Here is a 25,381-nt window from a genome sequence, read left to right on the forward strand (position 1 = left end):
AATATAAATATTTTTCTCATTATCCCAGCAGATGCTTTAAAATCGATTTAAGTACTCGCTTCCAAGTAGGTATCGATCGATACTTGAATGCAGCGTCCCTAGCAGCGATGCGAAATAATTTCTTCCATTCATTCACTAAAATATTACATCGTCTGTCTAACTAATGAATTCATCTGAATGGCGCCTCTCCTCATTGAAAACGTGGCCGTCGGTGAAATGAAGAATAGATGAATGGAAGTATTAATTTTAAAGATTAGACTCTGACGTAATTGATTTTATTTGTTGTATAATTCATGCTAGAACGTGTTTTATAGCGGAGACAGTGTTTCAAGAATTAGGCAATAATTCCGACCTTCAAGTTTTTAAAAACCGTTGGCCTAATAAATCTTACTTTCAACTTTATCTACGGTTTGAACAATAAGTTTATACAAACGTGGAGATATCATTTTATAGATATCAATGGTGGTCCTACCACAAATCTTTACTGGTGGTAGGACCTCTTGTGAGTCCGCACGGGTAGGTGCCACCACCCCGCTTATTTCTGCGGTGAAGCAATAATGCGTTTCGATTTGAAGGGCGGGGCAGCCGTTGTAACTATACTGAGACCTTAGAACTCATATCTCAAGGTGGGTGGCGGCATTTACGTTGTAGCTGTCTATGGGCTCCAGTAACCACTTAACACCATGTGGGCTGTGAGCTCGTCCACCCATCTAAGCAATAAAATAAATAAAAACGATGTACCAATGACTTGTACAACAATAAATTCCGTGTTCTAAAAGAATCTTATATATTTCAAGAACCTTCGGCAATATACATCGTCTAGGCACTAAGTGTCTCAAAATACGAACACTTGAATATTCTCAACAGTATCTGCAACTAGTCCAACCTCACAACCTCGCGGCATCCAATATATTTAATCCGAACGCTATTATCACAACTGCAGCCAAGGAACTTTAATCGGGATAAACTTTACCGCAGAAGTAATTGTCGAGCTTAATCTTCCATTGGAAAGTTCTTAAGGCTTCGGAGATCATTTAAGTATTCCTAAGTAAGCCAATTGAGTTACAATATAAAATTGTATTTTTGAAGCTTTTGCCTTAGCATGTGATAATGGTGTACAGTACCCGACAATAAATACTGCACTTCGACCTTTAGAAAGAGGCTATCGGCTTCGTAAAGCACATAGCAGTTTTTATAACAGTTTAAAAATGAAAATCCCAATACGATTTATACAAATTCTATAGTACTAAAGTCAGAAAACTTTTGTTTTGCAAAATCTTTACTGGTGGTAGGACCTCTTGTGAGTCCGCACGGGTAGGTACCACCACCCTGCCTATTTCTGCCGTGAAGCAGTAATGCGTTTCGGTTTGAAGAGTAGGACAGCCGTTGTAACTATACTTGAGACCTTAGAACTTATATCTCAAGGTAAGTGGCGCATTTACGTTGTACATGTCTATGGGTTCCAGTCACCATCTAACATTAGGTGGGCTGTGAGCTCGTCCACCCATCTAAGCCAAAAAATCGAAGCCATAACATTTCAAGACTCTAGTCAACTCTAGTTCAAGTCTACAACAGTAATACGAGCAGTACTAGAATGTTGAATTTGTCAGATCGGCCAAAACCATAAGCCGACCATTAACAGGGAGTGTTAATTGTTGCTCATCAATTCTAGAGTTACGTAAATGCAGTGGTTCTGCGGTTTGGGAGCACGGCACTCTCGAAACTCGAGATCCGTGATTAAGGTGAGGATTTTGTGGATAAAGTACTGGGCTGGCACTGAATGCCGATATATCTTTCGAGGCAGACTGTGAAAATGTATTGCATCAAATGGAAGTGATAACAAAATTGGACATTTATGCTTATGTTCTTCGTGTTTCGAGATATTTTTTTTTATTGCTTAGGTTTGTGGACGAGCTCACAGCCCACCTGGTGTTAAGTGGTTACTGGAGCCCATAGACATCTACAACGTAAATGCGCCTCACACCTTGAGATATAAGTTCTAAGGTCTCAGTATAATTACAACGGCTGCTCTACCCTTCAAATCGAAACGCATTACTGCTTCACGACAGAAAATAGGCGGGGCGGTGGTACCTACCCGTGCGGACTCACAAGAGGTCCTACCACCAGTTTCAAAGCTGCGGTTTTTTATTTATTTAGTATAGTAGAATACGGGATCGTTTTATTAAAAAATCCTTCGATGCCTTTGCGTCCAGGATAATGGCCGACCCAAGATGCAGACAGGATTATCTCTTTTTTTTTAAAGCCAGTGGAATAAGTATCCATTGGGCGTAGGTAAAATTACTTCTGCTAGAGTAAAATTTCAGTTGTAACCACATAATCGCTCTGTTACTGGTAAATGATACAGGTATTAAATATTACAATTTCGATCCCGAAAGGAGTATAGTCGTAAATGAGGAAACGATCATACGGCTCACCTGATATCAGGTTCTTACCAGACACCACAGACATCGCAAAATACATGCGAAGTTTGTTTTCTTAAAGCATTAATGCCATACAGCAAGAACAATTAGTGTTGATTACAAGACAGGGTGTATCTCAAATGCAAGTAAATTTATTCAGTAAATAAATATTGTTATTATTATTAATTCCCACTGCTGTTTTATCTTTTAAAAGTAGGCAGCGTCTTGACTCTACCCCTGACATTGCTGACAACTAGGGCCATATGCTCGTCTGCCTTCCTAGGGCAATAAAAAACATGTTCAAATTCGAATCGTATTTAATTAGATTTAAAGAATATTAGGTATCTCAAGCGAGATCAACACTTCAAGAGCGCTTCAAACGTTTAGTGTTAGCAAGAATTAAACTTCAGTAAATTCCGGTGTACGAGATGAAATCCTAAGCACTCCGGAGCAAGAGCAGCCTTCACAGTTTGACTACTAAGTGGCTAAATGTAGGCAAATGCAGAGCCCGAGCGTACCTGCTTGTCAATGCGACCACTCGCAGGTTCGGACGTGAATAGAATGCTTTATGCGTTATAGGACTACCATGTTCTTTCTGGAATTTTACTTTAGTACTAAAAATTTGTTATTAGCTAGACGGGTGATATACTATTTGACACCGCATTATAAGTTGTTAACGGAGATCCAGATGTCGCAGCGTGAATGCCGTTGTCCATGTTATGTCCATGGACATCAGTAACCATCTACCAGGCCTGATTGCGCAATAACAACTACGCAACTGAACTAATAAGTAAGAATAATAAAGTTTAAAAATTAGCAAACACACTTGAATAGGAAATCGAACTAAAAATTTTATAATAAATTATTTTATTCCGTTGATCCTGCTCAAGATATTAGAGAAAAATAATGAAATTATTGTCTCCTGATCAGTTCTTGAAACGTGTCCAAATTTTCTTCAAGTTGATCAGAGGTCTTGGAGTTTGTAGAAATTACGTTGAGGGATGCGGTAACATAAGACAGAAATAGGTTCAGCTAATAAAAGGCGTCATAGAATCTATGATGATCTCCTTTCACTGGACGTATTGCACCGCAGCCGCCTTACGATTGGTTTTTTCTCCTAAGGCCTAAAGCCTAAAGGGCTATTCCAGCTTGGACTAGTCGGTAGGGTCACGTGCTCATCCTGAGAGTTAGTAAAACTGGCCCTAGCAAGAGCAGTGCTTCGCTGAATTTACTACAGGACCGGAATCACGACCCACTGCGAAGGTCCGTCGAGAAACTCAGTAGTTTTTTATTTTGATTTTATTGCATAGGTTGGCGGACGAGCTCACAGCCTACCTGGTGTTAAGTGGGTACCGGAACCCATAGACATTTACAACGTAAATGCCGCCATCCACCTTGGGATATGAGTTCTAATAGTCTAAGAGGCATGAGTTCTTCACAAGAGGTCCTACCACCAGTAAAAAGGTTGTGTCTATGGGACGCTTTACAGTATGCGTCCACCAACCACCCTCAGACCGCTCATTTTAAAACGATTTTATTAGTTTGGCATACATGTATCTACATATGTACCGAAATTATTGTCATTTTCATAGATTTCCGTCCTAATTACATGAAAATTTGAACACGCATCAAGGTCCGATAAAAATACAATATTTTTATAACTTTGCTCTTTGCTCCTGACTAACACTAATACGATAAAAATAGATGTAATTAATTGTTGGTTAGATTTTTAGGGTCCTTTTTTGTTTTTAAAAATCAAATATATAGTTTTTATATTTGTTTGAGAAAAGCTACTTTGTAGCGTTGAAACAATTGTGGAAGATTAATTTCAGGAATGACTGTGTACTAGATTATTATTTTGTAATATATTCGAGCGAAGTGGATATTTCTAAAATAAAACATCTTACTTAATTATAAAAAAAATTAGCGTCTTTTATCACGAAATTTGTTCGAGATCTCGGATATTTTGAGTAAAATACACGTGATTTGATTGTTAAAGTATTTACCGCGTTGATGTGGAAGCAATTGTTAGTAAATTATATTTCAATCAGACTGTCATTTGTAAATCTTTTTGTATGAATAAATAAGTTTCATTATAATAATACGCTTTTCAAGTATTCGCCTAAGTTTTAATGGATCCATGATAAGTCCAACACAACTGTTTCCCATGGTTACCGCGTCTAAGATTTTACCAACAGAATTGAATCACGAATTTTTCACGAATACAATTCGCTTCGGTTCTTCAATATTGATGGTTTCGTATTCAATGCGAACTCGGTCCCGGTAAAGTGTGCGAAATATATGATTCTGTGCAGCTTCTTGGTCAATTGCATGTGATTCGTTTTTTCCATTGCGCAAAATATCGGGTACCATTTGGACCGACGAATTAAAAACACAGATTTTCAAATATTAAAATTAATTAAATATATAATAGTTTAAAAAAACTAACAAAATACGCTTTTATAGAAAATCCAACTAAAAAATAGAAAATAAATTTGAATTAAAAATAGTATAAGAAAAAAATATTTTATTGTAACAAAAGCGTGGGTTCCATTTTTTGTTGAAATTCAATTTTTCCATTTTTTTGAAATTCAGAATTGTCGTCTGTCCTCAATAAGTACACCAAATTTCGAGTTAATCCGTTTAACGAGTAATAACGTTTTGAAGGGGGTCAAAATCATATTCAAAGATTCCGTTACATACTAACATATAATATATACGTCTGAACCTAATAAAAGCGTATTAAAAAGCAATTTTATTTGCTATTCGATTTTTGAAATACCGGTTTTACGCAGTTCCGTTACGCTTTTATAGGTTAAATCCGTCAGAACGTAGCTGGAACAGCCCTTTTAAGCTACCAACGATTTGGTAGGGGATAAAATAAAACTAAAAAATTAGATATTTCTAAACTTCTAACCTTCATCGCGATTCATAATAATATAACATAAAATTCATCATCATCATTAGATTTTAACTAGTTATTTTATGGCTATAAGTTTGGTAATTAAATGTTGCCTTATAAAAAAAAAACATACTTCTATACTACGTATGTATATGACGGCGCCAAGAATGGCTGAGCGGCCGTTCCGTCATCACTCTTATTCCGTTGAACCCAGTGTATTGTAATAATTGTAATAAAAGTCAATAAAACCGACAGACCGACAGAGCCACCGACCGGCTTGACTGCCTGAGACAGACTGAGGCGACACTGTTCACGCACCGCCGTTTTATACTGTGGCGTTACGGTGTCTACCCTACATTATTGTGATATTTATCAAAACAACATTTTATCATTTAGAATAACAATCATAACAATGTCTTAATATTACTAAAGTCGTTATCCATAAGTAAATAAACTAAACTATATATTTATTATGTTATTTATTGCCAATTGTGGCGTTTGCGCCCACACGGCCATACTGACTCCAGCGCGTCCCTTGCGCTGTTTTATTTCACATAAGACATAGCCCCGACTGAGTTAAAGCCAACACACAAGACATAGCCCCGACTGAGTTAAAGCCAACACACAAGACATAGCCCCGACTGAGTTAAAGCCAACACACAAGACACAGCCCCGACTGAGTTAAAGCCAACACACAAGACATAGCCCCGACTGAGATATAGCCAACACACAAGACATAGCCCCGACTTAGTTAAAGCCAACACACAAGACATAGCCCCGACTGAGTTAAAGCCAACACACAAGACATAGCCCCGACTGAGATATAGCCAACACACAACACATCACCCATACGGGATCTAGCCAACACACAAGGCACCACCCATACGGGATCTAGCCAACACACAAGGCACCACCCATACGGGATCTAGCCAACACACAAGGCATCACCCATACGGGATCTAGCCAACACACAAGGCATCACCCATACGGGATCTAGCCAACACACAAGGCATCACCCATACGGGATCTAGCCAACACACAAGGCATCACCCATACGGGATCTAGCCAACACACAAGGCATCACCCATACGGGATCTAGCCAACACACAAGACCAGGATTAAGGATTCGCATGGTGGCCCGCCAGCGTTTTAGGAAGGATAATTGGATAGGAAAATAAAAGTAGACACGTAAGTCATTTTACAGCAGAGCAAATCGCTCTGCCCATACGGTCAATTTGTCAGTTATCAGGATCCTCTAACATTTAGAGGACTGATTCACCATTACCAAACCTTTACCATTACCAAACCTTTACCTTTACCTTTATCAAAACACATTGGATTGCAGAGACCGCTCGTCCATCCATTTCTTACCAACTGATTCAACTTCTCTTAATTCATCATTCAGCGGACCATTTTCAATCTGCTTTATTTTAATGGCAGGTGGGGAACATCATCCTCCCAATGCCTTTGCATCCCTGTCCCACTTTGGTACTGCAGCCTATAATCAACATCACCGCGTCGGTAGCTTTTCTAAAATTCGAACATGGCACGCCAGTGAGAGTAGCGTTCTGATCCCACTTCTGATGACGGCGCCAAGAATGGCTGAGCGGCCGTTCCGTCATCACTCTTATTCCGTTGAACCCAGTGTATTGTAATAATTGTAATAAAAGTCAATAAAACCGACAGACCGACAGAGCCACCGACCGACTTGACTGCCTGAGACAGACTGAGGCGACACTGTTCACGCACCGCCGTTTTATACTGTGGCGTTACGGTGTCTACCCTACATTATTGTGATATTTATCAAAACAACATTTTATCATTTAGAATAACAATCATAACAATGTCTTAATATTACTAAAGTCGTTATCCATAAGTAAATAAACTAAACTATATATTTATTATGTTATTTATTGCCAATTGTGGCGTTTGCGCCCACATATACATATTAAATCTATGCTGTGAGAACGTTTTGATAAAATTTTATCCCATATCATCTCATCTCGTTATATTTAATTTCATCCTAGTTGATTAATGCCCCAAATTAATCATTTTAATTTCATTTCACTCCATGTTATAATTTTTCATAAAATTAAGAAATATATTAAAATATGACATGACTTAAAGGTCTTAGTTACCAGGTCATAAAATCCCGTAAAAAATAGTTTATTTGCAAATAAATTCCTTTAAAACACCCTATTTAATCTATGTTTTTCTTATAAAAAACAAATGTTTCACAAATACCTACAATCAAGTGTTGCCAGTCTACGTCCCAAATGTATTTCCATTTAAATTCCGGTACGTACGGAAGACGTGAATGACCCTGGTTCTGTAATAGCTCCGAAGCTAAAACACAATTGACATTGCAAATCCTGGCTTAAGGATTTAGGTCCACCGTCGCCCCGACCAGTCAAAGGCGACCTGCGGTATTTACATTGACGGACCTGGCCTTAACAGAGCACCGTTTAAACTTTAATAATGGTCTCTTGTCATTTTCTTGTGATCTTGGCCTCTGTGCAATAATTTTAAGAACGATTTATATAATACTATAATTATTTGGAATTATAGTTTGAATATTATTATTGGTTCTATTGTCAAAGACTATATACTTCTATAATCACAGATTTCGCCAAGGCTACATTATAGACAAATAATATTGAAGACAAAAATATTAATCTATTCTCGATTTGACCACAGACTTTAGCAATAAACATATTAAACATACTTTAAATGCGTAAGTGTGAAATAGTGTGTGTAATGTTATTTCTATTGATTTCATGTATTTATTATGCATCATTTAAAAAAATTAAAATTAAATAAAAATTTAAAAAATTAGCATTCTGCACTCGTTCTCTATATTCTCTATAACTGTGTAAAATTTCATACTCCTCCGTCCGCAATTTTTTTTTATTGCCCTTGTAGGCAGACGAACACACGGCCTACCTGATGGTGAGTGGTTTTCGTCGCCCATGGACTTCAGCAATGCCAGGGGCAGAGCCAAGCTGCTGCCTACCGCTTAATACTTTCCACAAGCCTCGTTTCAAGAAGGACATGTCATAGCGCTCGGGAAACACCGTTTCCAATTTCCGTAAAAAGGGGTACAAAGTTTTTGCTTCACGTATTAATACATAGATGACGATATCTATAATTTACACTACGTATTATGTATTATGAACACCAGCAAGATGGTCAGATCTGGTTAAGGAAGCGAGTGGTGGTAGTCTATAGCATAGACCGCATGGTATAGAGTCTATACCATGCGGTCCATGCCACCCACGATCGAACACTGGAGAAAAGTCACACGTGGACGCGATCCTCAGCAGAGAACGATGAAGAAGAAGAATATTATGTATATATCGTTTTTTTGGGTTCACTTTGGAAAGCTCAAATTTAGGATATAAGACCTTTTGCTTTTGCTATATAGACACTTTTTTCAAATTTTCTATGGATGCATCAAAATATTTTTGAAATAATTAAAAAAAAAGGAAAATAAGTTATGAAAACATTTAGTATATTCTGATGCCTAGTTTTTTTTGAACTTTCATTTTCTTCACAAGCTGACCCGTTTTTGGTTCTCGTCCAAAATGGTGTCGTATAAAGTGCACTGTGAGAGGCTAAAGCACCTTGAAAATTGATCTTGGCTGATTTACGAATAAAGTGCTTCGGTAAAGTGGGCGATATCGTAATAAAGAAAGCTTCAGTGTGAAATTCTGTACATTTATACTACTTTTACAGTTTCATCTCGCGTTTTTAATTGAGAATTTATTGTTTCTGTCGTTTCGCATGCATTGCAGTTTTCGTGTTCACTAATGACTGTTTATGACGATTCCTATATGGCATTAGTAATCCATGCAAAGAAATGAATGAAAGAAATCAAAAAGAAATACGAACACGAAGTACATAATATCTCGCTCTGTGAAATCGAATCTATCCGTAGTACCCTTTTAAATAATAGTGAATAGGAAGAAGATCAAAAGAAAACTGACATTTTGTGTAAATTACTGGTGGTAGGACCTCTTGTGAGTCCGCACGGGTAGGTACCACCGCTCCGTCTATTTCTGCCGTGAAGCAGTAATGCGGTTCGGTTTGAAGGGTGGGGCAGCTGTTGTAACTATACTTGAAACCTTAGAACTCAAATCTCAAGGTGAGTGAAGGCATTTACGTTGTAAACGTCTATGGGCTCCAGTGACCACTTAACACCAGGTTGGCTGTGAGCTCGTCCACATAACTAAGCAATAAAAAAAAAACATTTTTAATTTATTTACAAATGACCTCTGACTTCAATGTAAAATGAACATAAAACTTATGATTATTGACATAACAAGCATCGTAAAACGGTTAACAGTATATCACTTACAATGTAAGATTATATTTGTATTAAAATATTTTATGATATACAGTGATTTAGCACTTTATTAGGTCAAAGAATTTCATCTATGACATTAAAGACATAAATTTGCGTTCTTTAAGATTTAAAGCAGATTTTTTATTGTCTTTTATCTCGACTTATCGAAAAAAAAACCTAAAAACACAAAATAAATGGAAGTTGTCGAAATAAATACTTTAACTAAGTCGCGATCCTCGCTGCGAGGGAACGATTAAGAAGAAGATGAAACAAAAAAAACCTTCAGTACGAATACAATTTCAAAGAAGTCATTGTGATATGCAATTTTGAATTTAAGGCGAACGTCTTTAAATCGCAATTAGAGTTTCCGATATACATAGGATTAGGCCAGTTACAGACTATGCTTAGACAACCGCTCTTTTTTATTTTAGTTTACTTTGACAGACGAACAAAGCTTTTTAACCCGGCTGCATTTACTATGAGTATATCGACACATGTTCGACAGTTATTATTGGAACGAAGTTCCTTATCGCGCGTTGTGAAAGGGGGCTAGACAGAAAAAATTCTTACGAAAAGTTGTCACGACACTTTTTAGATCCGTCATTCTGACCAATCAACGTGTAGGCGCTTATCGCGTGACATTGCTCGTATCCGATTGGTCCGCGTAATGAGTACAGTTTCTCGAGATAGCGTTTCAACAATAGTAATTTAGTTCATAGTATTGTTTTTTTCTTCTTCATAATGCCGTAATTTATTATTATAACTTTAAAAAAAAATTACAATTCCTTCACTAATTAATCGAAAGGAACTTCGTTCCATCCGGGTGTCCCTTGACATCTCTGAAGTTTTTAATTTATCTATTTGTCTAACAAAGAATAAGATTAACAATCCGTCATATCTTCGGTAGTTTGCGAGATCTAAAAATATTGATATAATATCATATTCTGCTCAAAATGATCGCCAACCGTGAACTCTCGTGATCACATTTAGCATTAACATTAAAAGCGAAAAGTTGTCAAACCGTTTGTCAAGTGAAAAGCAGGTAGGCTTGTTGCCAGTGAAAATAAATGTATTTTTTTTAAACTGAATGTGTTAATGGAAAACCTCACTTAACTGTCCATTCACATTATTTAAAACGGTAATTTGTTTAATTAATTAATAGAGAACGGTTCGAGCTTCGGCCAACTTTAAAATTTGTGGCCGATAAACGTTATTCATTTTTAATGAATCTATTTTTGTCATTGATACGAATTAAAAGCGGTTTTTCAATTACCGTTGAAAGATAATGACTAGGCATTTTATTATATCTACGTAATGATTCATTCTTTTGAGTGGAAAAGCGGACTTCCTTGGAGAGATCGATCACAATCACAATATCCTCTGTAACTCCCAGACTGTACTAAATAAATGTAAAAAAATTGTATTTAAAAATATTTCTAGATTTTTACTTCACCATGAAAACTGCGAAGTATGTGACGAAGCGAACGAGCTCACGGCCCACCTGGTGTTAAGTAGTTACCGGAGCCCATAGACATCTACAACGTAAATGGCGCCATCCATCTTAAGATAAGAGTTCTATGGTCTCAGTATACTTACAACGGCTGCCACACCCTTCAAACCGAAACGCATTACTGCTTCACGGCAGAAATAGGCAGGGTGGTGGTACCCACCCGTGCGGACTCACAAGAGGTCCTACCACCAGTAAAAATACCAGTATACTCGTACGTGCTAAGAACGCATTGATTTATCGATACATATGTTTTAAACAAAATAATTCTGAAGCGCGCTCATACCAGCCAGTAGTATTGCCTACAACGCTGAGCATTGAACAAGTTTACAAAAGTTGCATTACAAACTTTCATGACCTAGTTTACGAGAGACTGTTATCTATAGCTTTCAACATTGAATGCACTATATTTGACACGTTATTTTGAAAATAATCTGTTTCCATATACATTGTTAAAAAAATTCGTTGGCTCTGATTTTTCACAAACATTCAAGTCCATAACTATACATTAAATACGTTAGATCTTTCCGGTATTTTTTAACAAAATGTTATGTATTACAGCTATTTGGTTTTTATTTTTACGTTATATAACATAACATAACAATACGAACGCAATTTCTAAATTATAATCGGTGAGCAAACGATGAGGTTTCTGCTAAATTTATTCAGGCGTACGCACAGACCGTTTTGTAGTCGTCGTGGCCTAAAGGATAAGACGTCCGATGCATTCGTATATAGCGATGCAACGGTGTTCGAATCCCGCAGGCGGGTACCAATTTTTCTAATGAAATACGTACTTATCAATTGTTCACGATTGACTTCCACGGTGAAGGAATAACATCGTGTATTAAAAATCAAACCCGCAAAATTATAATTTGCGTAATTACTGGTGGTAGGACCTCTTGTGAGTCCGCGCGGGTAGGTACCACCGCCCCGCCTATTTCTGCCGTGAAGCAGTAATGCGTTTCGGCTTGAAGGATGGGGCAGCCGTTGTAACTATACTGAGACCTTAGAACTTATATCGCAAGGTGTGTGGCGCATTTACGTTGTAGATGTCTATGGGTTCCAGTAACCGCTTAACACCAGGTGGGCTGTGAGCTCGTCCACACATCTAGGCAATAAAAAAAAAGACCTTCATATGGGTGATATCATTTTTCATTTGACTGTGCATTTAAATACACTAACACACAGCTTATCATTATCACCGTCTCTTTGAAATATCTGTGGTAGTTCTGTGGCTATGAAGAACTTACGACAAAATTACGTTCATGATCAAAATCAAACTTTATTTATTAAATACAGTCAAACCTGGGTATGTGAGAACTGGATAAGTGAGAAAACTCTATAAGTGAGAGTAATAGCCAGGACCCGTCATTTTAAGCTCCCAAAACCTCTATTAGAGAGAAACAGAAACCTGTGTAAGAGAGAGTCGTTTTTCCCTCATGGACCTCCGTAAGTGAGACTGCTACTTACCTATACCTCTATAAGCGACAGTCGAGCTTTGTTTATTTATATTATTTAGGAGGAACAAATGACAAAACAAATTACAAATTTAACATGTGCTATTTTATGACTCATTCTTAACTTTCGTGGAACTTCCTACCATTGTTTTTGTATTATTTTCTCGTCAATATTGAAACTATTCTATTTAATGGAACTAAATAACGTTGTTATTTTATCGCATTCTTTTCGAATGGACACGTGTGCCTGTGTACCGTCCTGTTTGTCGGACTTACTCAGTTTATCGTTAATCAATTGCGAAGGAAAGTTCTGTTCTGCATCATGTCAAAACGGAAAATTAAAGTACTGGCTATGAAGTGATAAACTGAAAATAGTGAATGCGTTTGAATCCGGAAAATCGCGGAATGAAATTCAGAGGGTGCATTAGCGAGAAACTCGGGTTAGTGAGAAACCTCTATAAGCGAGAAAAAGATTGTGTTCCCTTGAACTCTCGCTTATCCAGCTTTGACTGTATATGCATTTTTAATCACAGCCCAGGAATATTTTGGCAGGTCTTTTCGCGTCCCTATGGGAGGCCGCACAGTCACGGTCGCCTTGGTCTAAATTACACGGCAATACAATTGCGAGCGCTCCGAATGGTCAAATAAAGCGTCCAAGAAACGAAAATATGTTTGCATTGTTAATAATAAAGCACACGAGATTTTTATCATTGCTACAATTCTACAAAAAAATTTTAGTTTCAGTCGTTTTTATTTTCCTTAAAAGTAGTGTTGTATAGTACTAATAATATGTAGTAGGTAGTAAATTAAGTAATTAGTTATGTTAAGGAGCAAGCGCAAGACAGGATCAAGTGGAGGGAGCTTGTGAGGGCCCTATTATTATTATTATTAAATTAATTTATTTCAGATAAAATATTAATCCATATTAATGTTAGTAACCAACCAGGAAGTATAGCGCGGTACCCTAGGACTATAATAACCAAAAAAATTTAAGACCAAAAAATAAATAATAACTATTGAAATCGTTCATGATAAGTACAGCTGGGCATGTGGTGTTCGCCTATAAGAGAACTTTAAAAAAAAAGATTAATATGATTAAGTTATTTTTTTTAAAATTTAATTTGGGCCCATGACTCTAGAAATAGGCATTACGGTGGTACCTACCCGTACTGGCTGGCTTTGCATCCCAATAACAATATCGAATGCATGTATTCACTTAAATGTGCTCGCAATTTCATGATTACGTAAACAGTTATACAGTAAAGTATTGCCATAAAATATCATCGCATCAATCTCTGAAAGCGCTTTGAACAAATGTTGGCAATACTATCGACTAAATCAAATACACTAACCGCTCAAATGTAGCTCTCGCGTTACTAGCGTATAGTTCTGTAGCGTGCTGAAAGCACACTCCTGTGGGTTTCAGCCCGTTGGTGCATAAATAACTTATAAATCGATAACTTGGTTCAGATACTACGTACTTACTTCAGCAGACTGAGAATTTGTTCTCGTATAACAAAATGGTAGTGCAATTATTATAGTAAAGTATATAGATAGATAGAAGATCGTTAAGAAAACATTAAAAATAGATTAGATAGTTTAAATTTTATTTAAAATCTGACAAAATTTTTGATTACGTTAAGATGGATTTCTAAAATTCAATATTTAAATAGGCAATGTATTTAGACACCTTTTTCTGTTTATCTATTGATTTTCTTAATTAGAAACTTAGAATTTTTTTAATTGGAGTCTGATTATGTGCTAAGTTATATCACAAAATTAAAAAGAAAATGTGTAATAATATAAAAAAATAATCTAAACATTGATGTGTCAGTCATTAACATTGAATTTTGATTATTACGCGAACATTAACCTAAGAACAGCACGATTTCTAAGAAATTAATATTACTTGCACAGCAGTTACGGAAGCACTTAACGAATAATTGTTTTGGTGCAACTGTTGAGCAAAATTTCACTTAAATTGCCTTAATTACATTCCAACGAATCTATCAAAATACACCATGTTCTCAGAACCATTAAAATATCTTCCGGATACCAACCGGATAACAACGCTTATGTTTTCTTAGAATACAATGACGTTTCATCATCGATTTACTATTATAGTTTATGCTCAAATTTTGTTTGAATCGCATCGTGGAATTATCTTATTCACGAACTAAATTACTTACTTTAAAAAGTTATTCATTTCAAAGGCAAACAAGCCAACCCGTAAAATAATGTTCAACGATATTTAAATTATAAGTATCCAAGAACACAATCGACTCCGAATCTGGCTCGAAGGACCGTGAATGACTCTTTTTAGTTTGAACGATGATAGTTTGTGCTAATAAAGATTGACCGGTTCATTTGTAATTATAAAAATTGTATTGATTTTATTACGAATGCAATTTTATTATGAGACTAGAACGTTAAAGTCGTAGAGGTTATATGTTAATGTTGCTAGCCGTCACTCGTATCTGATTGTATAGCTTTTCTAATGGTATCATTATCAGCTTGTGAAAATGAATTTTCTAAGATATGATCAAAAGATAGTTGGATTTTTTTGGAATGGAGTAGAGGTTTGTGATGAGTTTTCAGTGGAGGCAGCGACTAGGCTGTGCCCCTGACATTGCTGACACCACCACGTCATCTCGGATCCTCCCGATCCACTAACGGTGCTTCTAGGTACTTCAAGCACCGGTCACCGTTCTCGTCGAACCCGTCGCTTGCGACGAAGGGCTCGACGAGTAAATTAACTCTCAGACACAGCCCACTGAGTTTCTCGCCGGATCTTCTCAGTGGGTCGCGTTTCCGATCCGGTGGTAGATTCTGCGAAGCACGACTCTTGCTAGGGTTCGTGTTAGCAACGTCATCAGGTTTGAGCCCCGTGAGCTCACCTACAAAAGTTAGGGTTACGCTGATATAGCCTCTCAAGGCTCTCAGCTTAGGTAGGAAAAAAAAAAAAAAAAAAAAGCTGACACCCGTGAGCTACAGTAATTACTCACTGTCGACTGAGCTGAATGCTCATCTACCTACGTGGACAAGGAAGTAGGCGACGTAGAAACGTTTCTGCTTAGCTTAAGAAAATAGGAGTAGTGTTATAAGCGGATCAGTCTATGTATTTGTATGACTTCGGCTGAATACAATGGATACCTTGGCCCTTTTTTTATTTTAATAGAAAGTTGGAATCGTTTTTCCACCATTTTGGCGGGAACTCCACGCTGCGGTGTGATTTTGCTGGGCTACGAACACATTACACTTTAAAAACTTTGCGGCAAATTGCATTAGTTTGCATACAATTTATGCCGGTGGTTTCATTCCAAAAATTTACGTTCCGCGTTCGCTAACTCCATAAATTTTAGTTGTACCGACCGAGCTGCAAGTGCTGTTTACGATTTATTACTAACTCAAACGAGTGTGGCAATTTAAAAAAAAAAAACGGTTAGTTTATCGTAGTTTTCTTTTTGTTCAGACCCATAAACTTGTGTTTTAGTTCTATTAAAGAATTTATGACTACAATTTCTTATGCTAGGCGTCTATTTAAAAGTATTAAGATGTCCTTGGCACCGTTTCATAATTGATGAAAACGTTAGTCCTATAAAGAGGAAATTTCTACTTAATTTTTTTATTTGTACATATTATGGCTACACATGTTGCTATGCTTGATAATCAAAGCACTAATTAATTTGCAAATTCTTTCACAGTTTCCTATTTTGTGAGAGAGCCCCGTAGACATCCGAAAACTGTATATCATACAAAAAAGAGTACTTGAAATATAAAATAGGGCCGAAAATTACATTTCAACAATTTGGGGCGGATATGTTTATTTGGAACAATAGCTAGGACCCGAAAATTCTGCTGCATTTCAATTTCAAAGTAGCCCCAGAAGTTACGAATTATTCCTTACCCTCCGACGAGTTTTTAGCAACGGAATCCATAAAGATACTACGAATAACACCGTAAATATTTTCGGCATCGCATAAGTTACTTCGGGCAGTACCCACGAGAGCTTGGCTCTATCGTAGTCGTCATTTACTTCATGATAAAGATTTACTGAGAATACCTACTTCAGGGGAGCTAGCTGCACTGATTTGAAGTAATATCTTCTTATCGATTTTCGCTGGTCATAGATATAATTGAAACTATTAACATTAACTACGGTTTTCGAGTTTCTCACTGCCATTATGACAATACTTTAGAGTTTTCGTGGACACGGACGATTAAAGTTTTAATTATACATACGAAGACACTTAAATATTGCGCTAACTAATTTAATATGAATCCTTTTTCGTGAATATTTGGAAGATATCACGACACTGACGTTTAACGATTAAATCTGTTTTCTAGAAGCGTAAAATGAGGGGTTACATCTCAAATTGTGTAACGCTCCAAGAAAAATATATTTACCATTATTATTATTATTATTCTTTTATTGCCCTTGTAGGCAGACGAGCATACGGCCCACCTGATGGTGAGTGGTTACCCTCGCCCATGGACTTCAGCAATGCCAGGGGCAGAGCCAAGCCGCTGCCTACCGCTAAAACAGCGTACAGCGAGAAATCTGTCGTAAAGCAGTGTAATTTCAAACGGTGATTCGTTTTCATATATAATAATCCAGGACTGTCCAAATTACATACTTTTGTGGGCTAATTAAATTTACTACAAAAACTGGAGGGCCGCAGAACATCAAAATTTTCAAAAACAAAAAAATATTGTAAAAGATAGCTTCACTTTTACCTAAATGATGTCATGAGAATGGAATGTTACAAGAATAAAGTTAAATTATACCAAATATTGATTATATGTATTTATAAAGAATTCTATTATCCAAACTATTTATATCCAAAACTATTTTCTGATTAAATAATTGCCGGGGTCCGCATGCGGTCCGCGGGTCGTTGTCTGAGCCTTGTAGTAAACCATAGCCAGACTACCAAGCGTCCATGCACCGCATGGATTGAAATCGAACCTCATTATTAATATCCATACATCAAACAAAAAAGTTACATTGAATTAGACCGAAATCGTTGTAAAATTTAAATTTTGAAATTTATCTCTTCATTAAGTCGGCGTTCGAAACGATATAAGGCTACGTAATGTTTCTTTGAAAAATATTTTCTGAAGTCTCCTTTGAAGGCAAAATAATGAGATATTTGCTCTTTGTGCAGTAAGAAAATGTTTAATGTTAAACTTTGAAACTTTCTTGGCTACGTATGACGATCAGAGTACGAACACTAAAAATATTATTAGAGGCGACTCCCTCTTAAGTCAAAGTCGATGGGCGGAGCCATTGACGACGAGCACTCACGTGGACTCGTGACGTCATCTGGAGGGGCAACCGACCGACCAGCGGGGACATCACGCCACCTCGGATCACTTTTGCTGGAAGCGCGCGCAGCGTTCACTTGTCTTAGATTTAATATTCTGTGTCGATCGTTCCTACCCACTTTTGTATTTTTTTTATTTATTTAAATTATTAAGCCGTTGCTAAAATCAGAAGTGGGATAGGGCTTGTGCCCTATCCGCTTTTGGGTTATCCTGGCGTACAGTTTATTTTTAAAATTTGCATTAAATTAACAAAGTAATGACCGATATACGTGTAACTGGAAGCAGGGTAGGAGGACGCTCGCATTCGCCGAATGTTCGAGACCAATATTGGAGAATAATATTGGCGCGTTTAATTGCTTAAAACTCAAATGTGAACGTTGCGCGTGAGTCGAGCCCGCTAGGGTCGCAGATAGAAGACGCACGTCCCTCGACCGCGGACGGTGGTGGCGCCGGACCCGTGGTGGCGTTGGGAATCACATCACCGCCGCCGTCAGAGTCCCGCGCGTACGACGCTACAGACAGGATCATCGGAGCATTAAGTGCATTGTCCAAAGTAAGGTCGAACCATTTTTATATTTCTAATTTTGACCCCAGCATTAATGATATCGATCCTTGGTGCGAAGTAGATTTTTTTTGTCGGATACCCTCTTATGAAATGTAATAAATCACCAAGTAACTAGCTCAACGACTTTATCACAACCGACCTTACGGTCTATTTTTATTGACGCGATAGAACATGCTCGAGACTGAATGCTCAGTTTCGGTGGGTGGAAATAGCATTCGAAGGGTTCAAAATGTTACTAGTCGGCAAACTCCATCAATACGTCAATTAGACAACAGTCCGACTGTCCAGGTCGGTGATCATGCAAACGGGACGCCGTGTTGTTCCATCGCCGTGTCGATTGTACCCGCGTTTGAGAATAGATGTAAAATAGTTCCACCACGCGTTGTGACAATAAAAAGGCAACTACCACATCAGCACGGAAGTTAACCGAATCCATTAGATTCGTAAATTCAGATCGAGCTCATGGTTACCTTATTTCTAAGTTTTACCCTGCCGTGCAATACATAGACACAATGTGTAAGGAAGTAGAATGGGCTAGATCCTTAACTGGGAAGGCACTGAGTATTTGTCACGAGTTTTGGGCTGTCTTAAGAGTGATGAGCGTACTTGGTTACACGTGTGATTGTCTAGTGACCGGACGTGGGGTAACTTCGTAAAAGACTTTAAGCCGTTGTGTCCGCGAAAGTTAGAGTATGCCAATATTCTTTATAATGCTATGCAATTAGCATCAGATTGCTTTGCCTCATACGTCGAGTGCGCCAGGAGATCGTTGCTCTGTCTTAAGATGGTCAGAGTTCTGACTGACAAACTCGGAACTTTAATAATGATACGGGGCATAATGGGCCCTCTGGTTGACTCGCGAACGCTAGTCTACAGATTCACGATTTGATTTAATTTTTGGTGGAGGTCAGGTTAGGCCGAGTCCTCGTAGGGTTCAGGCACTAGTTGAGTCACCAGTGACGCGTAATGTCAAACATTCTTGGGGTTGACTGCATGCTTCCAGAGATTTACGTGGTAACATAGTTCATGTAGATGTTGTAACGTGGTAACATAGTTCACGCAGAGATTTACGTGGTAACATAGTTCACGTAGATGTTGTAACGTGGTAACATAGTTCACGCAGAGATTTACGTGGTAACATAGTTCACGTAGATGTTGTAACGTGGTAACATAGTTCACGCAGAGATTTACGTGGTAACATAGTTCACGTAGATGTTGTACCGTGGTAACATAGTTCACGTATATGTTGTGACGTGGTAACAAAGTTCACGTAAAGGTGTGACGTGGTAACGCAGTTCACGTTACGAGTATATTAGCTTGACATGTTAACTTGGCCATGTCAACCAGACTTTACTCTCACAGTATATTATACACCCGATATGGTAACAGTGCCGTGTCGTCAGTACATCTAACGTAACTCAACAAGAGCCTACTATACATGAACACACTGAAATGTGATGTAAAATGCTCACAAAAACTACTAACTTTTACTAATGGTTCATGGTACCAAAATCATGATTGTAATGCAAACAATCTATTTCTATGACGATATCATAGAACACCCCGATAGCAACGCTGTGCACAGAGTGAGTCCTGCATCGTCAGAGATTGAAGACGGTCATGACATCGAGGTGAACGTGGACGTCCACCAGTCAGGAGAGGCCGTATTAGAGGCGACTCCCTCTTAAGTCAAAGTCGATGGGCGGAGCCATTGACGACGAGCACTCACGTGGACTCGTGACGTCATCTGGAGGGGCAACCGACCGACCAGCGGGGACATCACGCCACCTCGGATCACTTTTGCTGGAAGCGCGCGCAGCGTTCACTTGTCTTAGATTTAATATTCTGTGTCGATCGTTCCTACCCACTTTTGTATTTTTTTTATTTATTTAAATTATTAAGCCGTTGCTAAAAATATATTATATTATTCAATTTCCTTATTGTAAAGGGAATTTCGTGATTTTAAATCAATAAATTTATTTTTTTAATAATTTAAAATTTAGGTAAGCCCCTTACGGAAATACTCGAAAACGATATTCTTAGATGTAACTTGATGTAGTCTTTCCGACTGGAAGTTGAATACCTAATGACTAAATAAAACTATTAGTATGTACAGCTAGTCGTCGTGGCCTAAAGGATAAGACGTCTGGTGCATTCGTGTTGAGCGAAGGGTGGGGCAGCCGTTGTAACTATAGTTGAGACCTTAGAACTTATATCTCAAGGTAGGTGGCGCATTTACATTGTAGATGTCTATGAGCTCCAGTAACCACCAGGTGGGCCGTGAGCTCGTCCACCCATCTAAGCAATAAAAAAAAAAAAAATTTTACTACCTATGAACAAGAGAAAAACATTTTATCAATTTTCCTTCAGTTCCTTCGGTATGTGCATACATAAATACATACAGAAAGTCTGGATCTGACAAGCGGATCTTCGTGTCGAATGAAGAAAAATGTGGATTGATGACTAGTAGAAAAATTTCCACCGAATAGCGCGTTCCTTGGCTATGAACGAACGCAGTGGTCGAGTGAAATTCTTATACTTTATATTAAAATATTATTGTGTTATTCCTTATGTCCTTATGCCACATTTTGCGTGGTCGACGCAGTGGGTCCTCTTATCATACTGCACAGGGATTTGGCATGAGTTTTACGATTGGCCACATGCTAGACGTCAACCATCCTTGGGTTATACCTTCAGTAGTATCCAATCCAACGCGCTACAGGTACAGATTTTTCTGCTTCTTCTTTTGATGTTTCTTTTACTTCATCCGTTTTTGGTTCTCTGATTTACATTTTATTGTTAACACCTAAATGTAGGTTTTTCAATACAAAAATATTAAAAAAATTATCGGATTTTATTAGTTTTTCTGTATTGTTTGTTGCTTCTACACATTTTTTGTTATTTTATTGTGTTACGACATATATAAATAGAACCTCCATAATTATCAATACCTTATCTACAAACTTTTCAACATTTGAATATGCAATTTCGAAAAGGGCACCTCTCTGGAAATGTCAAATGTTCAGGAAATGAAAAAAAACTGATTATTTACTAACGCAGTGTAAAATTTAAAATATTAACTTTTGAGATGCATTTTAGTGTTAATTAGCAATTGAAAATTACTGGAATTATTATAAAATGGGCGTAGGTAAGCCTCAAAACTACGTGTATATGAAAAAACGTATTTGACAAAATATGCGACATGTGCCCTTTTCGAAATTGTAGGTATATTCATTTTTATTTACGGCCTTATTATTTAAATTTGAAATGATACTTTTACCAAACATAACAAATACAACGAATGACAACACCAAAATGAAATAGGTCAACTACAGCTATCGGAATCTATCATCTCCAAAGAAATTCTAACAATTGGCCGAATATAAAGGCTTTACGACAAAAGTGCGGCCTTTCTATTGTACGCGATCTCTGTAGGCCTTTCATCACAGGATTTCGGATCGTAAAATTTTAATCGAGATGAATTTGGGACAACGTCTGTGTTTGCGCGGGTATTATATATTTAATTTCAGAACGCGTTGTAGTGACAGTCGTTTGAAAGAAAGATAATAATATCATCATACTAGAGGTCCCGCAGTAGTCGAAATTCGACTATAATTAATTGAAATTATAAGTTTGAACATTATTATGGTTCTATTGTCAAAGACTATTTATTATACTTCTATAATCACAGATTTCGCCAAGACTTCACTTTAGACAAATATTAACAAAGACAAACAATATTTAATCTATTCTCAATTTGACCATAGACTTTATGCAATAAGAAAAGTTTGACAATAAACAATAATAGTATGCATACGTGTGTGTGAAATACATGGTAGTGTGTGTAATGTTTTCTTTATTGATTTAATGTATATTTTATGAATTATTATAAAAAAAATTAGCATTGTGCACTCCTTCTCTATAAGTGTGGGAAATTTCATACTCCTCCGTCCGCGCAATTTTCGTAAAAAGGGGTACAAAGTTTTTGCTTCACGTATTAATATATAGATTATGTCAATTTATTCATTACAGTTATACATCTGCTTGCAAATATCAAAATTTATTCATTAATATCTCAAATGATTTATGTAAATGTTATGTAAATTCTATTTTTCAAATAAACATTCATTTATACATCAGCAAATTTAAAAAAACCAGTATCTTTCTGAGTAATCGACCATTTGTGTAATCTTATACGGAATTTAATAAAGATAAAGTAAAATTTTCCATGTTTCATTTTTTCCTATGAATTTTATGAATTTAAAGTTATCAACATTATCAAATTAAATACCTAACAACTACGTATTTGTGAATTCGTGAAATCAAACAAATTTATATCACGGACTACGGTTCCGCATTTCCAAATTTCCCAGGGTGGATCCTGTAGTTATCGTAAAGTAAATTCCGAATATTATCCCCTAAAATCACCCGGGATAAATGAAAACGTGCTCCGACAGACAGTTTATTAAACTGTAAATCATGGACGAACTAGCCAAATAACCGAGAGGTGCTAAAATCTACGTATATTTATGACACTGCGAATGTATATCTACAATGCGGCTACTGGCGGTGCAGACACCATAAAATATGTATTTAATTCCAGGGTGGTAAGGTTACTGGTGGTAGGACCTCTTGTGAGTCCGCGCGGGTGGGTACCACCACCCTGCCTATTTCTGCCGTGAAGCAGTAATGCGTTTCGGTTTGAAGGGTGGGGCAGTCGTTGTAACTATACTGAGCCCTTAGAACTCATATCTCAAGGTGGGTGGCGGCATTTACAGCATTTACATGTATGGACTTCATTAACCACTTAACATCAGGTGGGCCGTCAGCTCGTCCATACAACTAAGCAATAAAATTAAAAAAGGAACATTTTTGAAGTTATACTTCTTTAGGCACGTTATGAAAAATTGATGAGAGTGAAATTTTACGATGCGTGCGCACCGTGACACAAAATTAACAGAATGAAGTTGCCCACTAAATCGCTCATTACAATACGACCGACGTAACTTGGCGAGTCTGAATATAGCCGCAGGTGAACTTTCCGAACCGTACCGCGAATTACCGAATTTATACGATGTCAAGAAAAGGGATGTCCAATATGCGTGTTTGAGGATGTTGTTTAATCGTTTTTTTTTCAAATTTATTAAAATTTAAATAAATAAAAATGCGAAATAAATTTAATAAAAATAAAGTATAACTTCTTACGCGCGTACATACACCCTTTTTTTTAGTCACAACTGTTTTTGAATAGTTCATCGCGATGAGTTCGAGATGACATATTTTCCGCGCGTCTAAAATTCAGAAGTTCAATACGCACATGAATATCGGCCAAGCGACGTTCCTCTTTAAATTTTAAATCGAAAAATAAATCTTGTGATTAACAACAGACGCTGACGAACGGTGTCTCTCAAACTATTTTATTTACTGTGAGAAAAATGGAATACGCAAAGGCCCCCACAAACTCTTCAACAATTTTTTTACAGTAAAGAAATAAACAGCATGGGCCCATATAATTTTATTTATTTATTCGAACCTAAATATTTGAGAACATATTGAATTTGAAGGATGAGTTTACAGCTGTTACTGCACTGAACCCTGATTCCACCATGTAAATGGAACGAAATGAAACGGAAAAAAATATTTTTTACGTAATACTTTCACCGCTCCACAATTCTTATCTAACGCTCACCAATATTATCTCAGTATGCTTCAATCACCCCCTCAGATATCCTCTGCGGCCACTTAGGGGAGTTGCCTTTTTTTTCTACTTAAGCTGATGGTCTTGAGAAACTATGTCAGCGTCACCGGGCGAGTAGGGAGCTTACGGGGCTCAAACCTGACGTTGTTGCTAACACGAACCCTAGCAAGAGCCGTGCTTCGCAGAATCTACCACCGGATCGGAAACGCGACCCACTGAGAAGATCCGGCGAGAAACTCAGTGGGCTGTGTCTGTGGGTTAATTTACTCGCCGAGCCCTTCGTCGCAAGCGACGGGTTCGACGAGAACGATGACTGGAGCGTTGCCTAATTGACATACATATGTAAGCTAAGAGTCACTGTGTCTGTTAATATTAGCAGCAACGACCTTAGCTTATAGTTTTGAGTGGTTTGAAGGTTGGGGATATTGGGGTCAGCATAGCATTAGTTTATATAATATAGCTGAGGGTAGCCACCAGCTACGCGCTGAAGTATGTTTCCAATGTAGTAAAATTCGTTGGGACAGGATAGATAGGTTTTCGGTTTTACACACACAAGTCGCACAACGATCTAAAAGTTCACAGTACATTATATGTCTTTGCAAAGAATTATTTGAATTAAAAACACAGCGGGGCTTAACTTGGGCACTTAGTTAACAATAAATTTTACCAAATTTATCTTTCACATTTAAATTATACATAGCTTTTGAAATTACACAACTTTACGCCTTCCGCGTTAATTCTCCGTACATCAAGGTAAATGAGAAGACTCAACCTTTTTAATCCGTGCTTTCGCATAAAGAAACAGTTTTAGTAAGAAATTATTTCGTATCCCTTTGTGAGGCAGAACAAAAGACACGGAGATAACGAGATTACGTCTAACCCGGCCAGTCAACGTGGATTTGTGGAGAAACTCAAGCCAATCCTGTATGCTAGTACAAAACTATTCGTTATTTTGATCAACAAAAGATTTACTATATATCTGAATACACGAACGTTTTAATGTAGTTAATGATTGTTCAAAAGGAATATCCTTTACGGATAAACTTAACCCATTTAAGTTTTTCGCAGAGTCTTTAGCTATTGCTAAAGTTGGGGCTGATCCCGTGAGCTTACGTACCAGTTAGGGTGAAGCCAGGATAGCCCATCGAGGCTATTG

General features: G+C 37.4%; 1 protein-coding gene across 2 annotated transcripts in view; it reads right to left on the reverse strand.

Moving 5' to 3' along the window:
- aPKC (protein kinase C iota type) overlaps positions 1-25,381 on the reverse strand; it is a 227,409-nt gene that overhangs the window by 153,292 nt on the left and 48,736 nt on the right. The window lies entirely within an intron of this gene.

The sequence above is a fragment of the Bombyx mandarina genome, chromosome 03 (assembly GCF_030267445.1).
Source record: "Bombyx mandarina strain Sakado chromosome 03, ASM3026744v2".
In the NCBI taxonomy this organism is placed as follows: domain Eukaryota; kingdom Metazoa; phylum Arthropoda; class Insecta; order Lepidoptera; family Bombycidae; genus Bombyx; species Bombyx mandarina.